This window comes from Pseudorasbora parva, chromosome 14 (genome assembly GCF_024679245.1).
Source record: "Pseudorasbora parva isolate DD20220531a chromosome 14, ASM2467924v1, whole genome shotgun sequence".
Classification (NCBI taxonomy): domain Eukaryota; kingdom Metazoa; phylum Chordata; class Actinopteri; order Cypriniformes; family Gobionidae; genus Pseudorasbora; species Pseudorasbora parva.
In genome coordinates this window covers 37,235,376-37,242,049 of record NC_090185.1, presented here as the reverse complement: position 1 = coordinate 37,242,049, position 6,674 = coordinate 37,235,376, and the positions used below count along the sequence as shown (strand labels likewise).

At 43.2% G+C, this 6,674-nt stretch overlaps 1 pseudogene; it reads left to right on the top strand.

Moving 5' to 3' along the window:
- Positions 1-3,918: 3,918 nt before the first annotated feature.
- On the top strand, positions 3,919-4,035 carry LOC137040820 (5S ribosomal RNA; annotated as a pseudogene).
- Positions 4,036-6,674: the final 2,639 nt, after the last annotated feature.

Here is a 6,674-nt window from a genome sequence, read left to right as displayed (position 1 = left end):
CCTCCGGTAGAGAAAAGGGGATCGATTTTCCCCTTGGGCACTGGCTCACCCGGAAGCAGATCGATGGCACAGTCCCATGGCTGATGTGGAGGCTGCTTGGAAGCGTGGTGAGGGCAGAACACATCACTAAAGGGGGCGTAGCATGGTGGAACCTCCACCGACCGCTGCTCGATGGGGCTCTCAATGGATGTCGCACAGACGGGAATCTTTCTGGAACGAGACATGGAGGGGACAGGAAGAGCAGAGAAGCAGCTATCGCCCCACTTTAGGATCTCACCGGTTTTCCAAGAGATGACAGGGTTATGCTGCTCCAGCCATGGGCGCCCTAGAATGACGTCAGCGGTGGATTCCTCCAGAACCAGTAGTTGGATTTGCTCAAAATGAAGTATGCCTACTAGGGATGAAACGATTACCGGTTTCACGATAAACCACGGTAAAATGTACTGGCGGTTAGTAATATTGTTTAAAATTGTATTATCATTAAAACCGTCAGTGATTATCACGATTTTGAAAAGTCACGGTAAATCCTATCCAGTCTGGTGCAGGCGCTCGCAGCACGGGACGCAGCGCTGTTTTATGAATGAGAAGAAATGACAGAAGGCAGTGACAGCACTGGGAGATTTTCCAGCCTTCTAAAATCTGAGGTGTGGCCATATTTTGGCTTTTACAAAAGTCCCGAGGGAAAATTAATCAAAGATGCTCTGGTCACCCTGTCTGCAACAGAACATGCCAGAAGAAAGTCGCCGTAATAGGGGAAACACTTCGAATCTGTGAATGCAAGGCAAGTGGACTTTGACCTTAATACCAAACCTATACGTCTAGGAAATAATAACGTGAAGCTTGAGCCAAAGATTAACGAACACATTCAGACACGACTAGGGTGACATTTAAGGAATAATAATCAGGGCTTGAAATTAACACCCGCCGTTTGTTTGGTGTATTTCAGCTGTGGCGTCGTATAACACCGTCACTCACACTAGTCACTGTTGCTAATAACCTACTTATTATAGGCTTCTCAAAAGCTATCTGTTACAATTGTGTTGCGCATTATAACCTGCATTATAATCACACGTGTTTCTATTCAGATGCGTTCAGATTAGCCGGAGTTTTGTTCAGAGCGTGCTCTCACTCACTGTAATCTGCACTCAAAGCAGAGATGAACGTCCGATGATGTACGCATGAGATTCATTCAGCATAAGGCGCTTGAAGAATCCATCAGCCATGCAAGGCGCCATCCAGCTCGTCGGGAGCAGTTGGGGTTAGGTGTCTTGCTCATGGACACCTCGACACTTGGTCAGGTGGAACTGGGGATCGAACCACCAACCTTCCAGTTTGTAGACAATCTACATGAACCACTGAGCCTCTGCCGCCCCTAAGGGCAAGGAGACATGTAATGAGGTTCACAACAGTGGTTAGCGGGTGACTCTTGTAGTTAGATGGATAGATCACACTCACCAGATGACGAGGAGGACGTGTGGGACACTTGGCGATGTAGTGATCTGGAGCGCCACAATATAAACATAGGCCCTGACCGAGCCGTCTCTGCCATTCTGCTGGGGTTAATCGTGCTCTCCCCTTGCATGGGCTCTGATACTGGTTCTGGAGGGCTGACGGAGTCTGGTCGGCGGAGGGACGGGAAGCTCATGGTCTGGCCCTGGTTCTCTTCGAGGCACGATTGCATACTAGGGATGGGCATTTTCCCAAAATATTGTATTCGAATATTTGGATTCATAAAAATCGAATATTCGAATATTCGTTAATTTAAATTAGGTATTTTGAGAAAATAAGAGAGATGTTTTTTTTAATCAACATGTCGTCACCATTTCTGAACAAGCTAATGATTAGGCAATGTACACAACAGGCTTACATTATATATGGTTTTAAAACATTAAACAGTATGTGTAAAAAAAGCAGCACGAGCGGAAAAAAACCCCACTAAGAAATCAGAGCGCCATGTTACATTGTGCAGAACGTACACACACACACACACACACACACACACACACACACACACACACACACACACACACAGAGTCGAGTCGGTATAAATTATGGTTGTCGTTGTCCTGTTTGTATTGTTTCTCATGTTGAGAGAAACGATAATATTGGATGATGATATTATTATCGGGTGAGAAAACGTGCCAATGACAGACGTTGCGAAGACAAAGATAACGGTTAAGTGAAGTTTAACTAAAGTACTTTAATTTGTGCTTTCTGTTCTTAAACCCTCGACGAAACTTAAAGGAAGCAGTTGTCTCGAGAACATTGTTGCTAATGCTATCATAATATATCTCGCCCCCACTCGGGGTGCAGATGTGCTTACCCGCACTCGTGAACGCAGTGATGCTTTTTCCTCCTTCGGCTGGTGTTAGGATGTCATGTGATTCTCGTTGTTCTGGAGTAGATATTATGACAACCCAGTTTCATTAACTGATTTTATCAAAAGTAACTCCATTTTGTAAGATCATTTTCAATTGTGATCTAAGTAATTCCAAACACATCGCGAGGCAGACGACGACATTGGGATCAAATACACTCAACTTATTTACCCGCTCCACAGCGCCACGCAGTGGATTTAGTTATAACTGCAAGATGTAGAGGGATTTCTCATAGATCCACTGCATTTACAGCCAGCAAATCAACGCAGTAAAATTCAAATAGTATTTTTAGCTTTCGAATGTTAATTACAGATAGAATATTCGACTATTCAAATATTTGTTTACACCCCTACTGCATATAAGTGGCAAAGCGGATCCTCGTATGCAGCGAGATGCAACCGCACACGGGGATCCAATCCTTGACCGTAGGTGGTCAGAAGGGACTGCTCGTTCCATCCACTAGCGGCGGCCAGGGTTCGAAACTGCAGGGCATACTCATTTACAGACATATTATTTTGCTTTAAGTGATACAATTGCTCACCCACAGATGCATCCCAGCCGGGTTTTCCGAAGACATCCTTGAAGTGAGCAATAAAACGACATCGAATGCACGATCGGGTTATTCTGTGCATAGAGTTTCTGCCACTGTGATGCCTTGCTGTTCAGTTGGGACACGATGAAAGCCACCCGGGAAGGATCGTTGGGATACAGTTGCGGTTGCATCTCCATTACCAGTGAGCACTGCAGAAGGAATATGTTGCAGTCCTCCGCCGAACCAGAGAATGGCGCTGGCTTGGCCATGGGACTGGCATACACGGGTGACGTGGAAGAGGTGCTGGTGGATGCAGAAGTGATCGCCGGTGCATGTGATAGTGGAGTGGAGCGTCGGTAAAGCGCATCGAACTTCATTCACCTGTTCTTGAAAGGGATCCTGGTGACTTATACTGGTGCTCGCGGTTGTGGTCCAGTCTCCTGTTATGGTACAGAAGCTATGGAGACGAGATGGAGAGTGAACAGGTTTATTTTGAGAACCAGTAGAGTGCAGTCATGCCGGTGAGTAACTTGGCTGGTGTGCAGAGTTGCCGGTGATGGTTTTCAGGATGGATCCTCTGTGTATACTTGCAGATGGTTGTTGTGGCGCTGGAGAGACGGAACACACACGCTGGACACTGTAAGACGCTGAAGACCAGGAAGTGCACGCCGGAGATCGGTAAGTAACATCAAAGGAGTCCTTGAAGAAAGCAGAAGGGCAAGTACCTTTTACAAACGAGACCGCACAGTGAATGCTTGCGTGTGTGCCTTTTGTGCTACTGGTGATTGGGGTGATGATGGGTTACAGGTGTGGGTGATCAGTACTCAGGTGAGAGCTTGCACTGTGTGTCTGTGACACTTGCCTCCGTTACACTATCATGACAGATACATTTTAGAACTGGCCACCATCAAAACAATCTGGTTGAGATCGTGGGTCAGATATTTTTGCCGGTGCCAGTTGCCGACCGCTGCTGTACATTAATATACAGATACACATCCCTACATCCCTACCAGCAGCCATATCACCCTATAACCCAAGACTGGTTTCCCTCTGAAGCTAAGCAGGGCTGAGCCTGGTCAGTACCTGGATGGGAGACCAACTGGGAAAACCAGGTAGCTGCTGGTAGAGGTGTTAGTGAGGCCAGCAGGGGGCGCTCACCTTGTGGTCTGTGTGGGTCCTAACGCCCCAGTATAGTGATGGGGACACTATACTGACAAAGAGCACCGTCCTTCGGATGAGACGTTAAACCGAGGTCCTGACTCTCTGTGGTCATTAAATATCCCAGGATGTCCTTTGGAAAAAAGAGTAGGGGTGTAACCCCGGTGTCCTGGACAAATATGCCCATTCCTAATCATCCCCCTCTCCTGATTGGCTTAAACACTTGATCTCCTCTCCACCAATCAGCTGATGTGCGGTGGGTGTTCTGGCGTAATATGGCTGCCGTCGCATCATCCAGGTGGATGCTGCACATTGGTGGTGGTAGAGGAGATTCCCCCTTCTATGTAAAGCGCTTTGAGTGCCTTGAAAAGCGAACAAATTATTATTATTACATATACATACATGTCCCTATACCTATATAAACATACATGCATATACACAGATATTTAATTAGTCAACAATTTTAAAATAGCTGGCATTAAGCTACTTCGATACCACTTTGTTCTGCATCTTGGAACTTAAAAACCTCCATCCAAAGGGGAAGAAGCAGAAACTCAGAAACCGTGCAAAGGGTGGGAGTCATCATTTAAAATAGAGGTAACCACCCTCTGTAACTGTCTAGTGTACAGGGATGATGGATACAACTGACTCATCAACCAACCGACTAGACCAGAGGTCACTAATAGGCGGACCGCGGTCCGGATCCGGACCCAGCCGCCGTTCTGTCCGGACCCGGACCAATAACCCATAAATTATTATTGAAAATTATTTACTTTTGACGGAGCGTTTCTAATTTAATCCGCGCAGTTTTTCTAACATCTATGGTACTGTTTTAGCACGGCCCAGGAAACTCACAGACCAATAGCATGCGTTGTAAATCATGTCACGTGATGCTACTCGAGTCAGACAGCGAGAGATGCGCACACACACACACATGCACAGGGAGAGACGAGACGAAGGAGAGACAACGTTTCACATGGCGTGCTCTAAAAAAAGAAAAGTGGACAGCGAAAAAAGAGATTTTAATCAAGAATGGACAGATTCTTACATGTTCATTCTTCCCACGGGCAGTTCCAAACCGGTATGTCTCATATGTTCAGAGACTGTCGCGATTATTAAAAGCGGCAATTAAGCGCCACTAGCACAAATCTTTTGACCAAACATAACCACTTAAATCCGCACTGAGGGCACAGAATATAAACGATCTAAAAGCCCAATATGATCGATCCAGCAGAATTCTACCACATTCATTCACTGCCCAACAACGTGCTAACGAACGTTCCCTTAAAGTTGCTTGGATTTTGGGCAAACATTAAAAAAACATTTACTGATGGAGGGGTTGTCAAGGAGTGGATGATTGCGGTAGCTGAAACCTTATTTGAGGGAAAACAAAAAGACGACGTGTGTATAAATCAATCAAATATGAAAAGAGAAGGAGAAAGAGAAAAGGAGGTGTTAAAGCTGTCCAATTGTTAATGTGTTGAAATTGTTTATTTTAAAATGTGTTTAAACTTAAGATGTGAAAGAGCGTTAACTAAAAAGTAAAAGGGAAACTCAATCTATACTTATTACATTTTTCTAAAAATTAAGCTCTATTTTGAGATGCACTCTGTTGTGTTTTATTTATTTATAATTAATTTTTAAATGCAGCCTTATTTATTTAAATTGATAATTTATTATTAGAGTACTTATTATTTCCCTACAGCTCAATAAATAAACAGACAATAAATATTGTTGAAATATTATTAAATTTACTTTCATTTTATTTGACAGTCGTCTCTTGACTAGGCTACTTACATATTTTCATACAGCTACTAGGCTGTGGCACTGAATGAGAACACAAGTTAGTCATTGTGATGTTGCGGACCTTTGGTTGCTGATTTTTTTTCTAACTGGACCTCTTAGAATTTTAATTGAATACCCCTGGACTAGACCATTTGACTATCTGGTTTAAAGAATTTCTTGATTTTAAAGCAGGCATATAAATGTAAGCTAAAAAGGAAAAGGTCAAGACCTCAAATGGAACAATCCCTAATCACCTTAATGGTGTCTTCAAATGAAACTATTTTCATTAAAACATAAATGACAGAAATAAAGTCAATATGGTTATTAATGCGTGAAGCTGATAATGCTGTGTGTTGAGTTGTTTATTCCTCTTCTGCTGAGATCTTGGCAGATTTAATGTCTCCTTTTATCTTCAGTTGATTTCATCTAAGGCTGCGGCTGAAGTCAGTTCTCGGCTAGACCTTCTGACTCTGTCTCTGTACTGGTTTATATATAATTTGTTCCCTGGCTATTCGTTTTGGCTGAGGCCAGAGTGGAGTTTCATTTATTTATTTGATCATTAAAATGAACAAAAAGAGACTGGTTTTATGTCATATTTAATTTTGTTAAAGTGAAGATAATCATAAATGCACATGTATTGCGAGCATCACATATTAACAGGTTTATTTATTTTTTAAATCTAGCTGAACCAAGAGGCAGGGTTGTTTTATATTTAGTTTTGTTCTATATACACTGAAGATAATCAATGTATGTGTTGCCTGAACTAAATTTGTGTGGCTTTTAATATGTTTAGGATTTTTTTAAATGAAAACAAAAAGAGG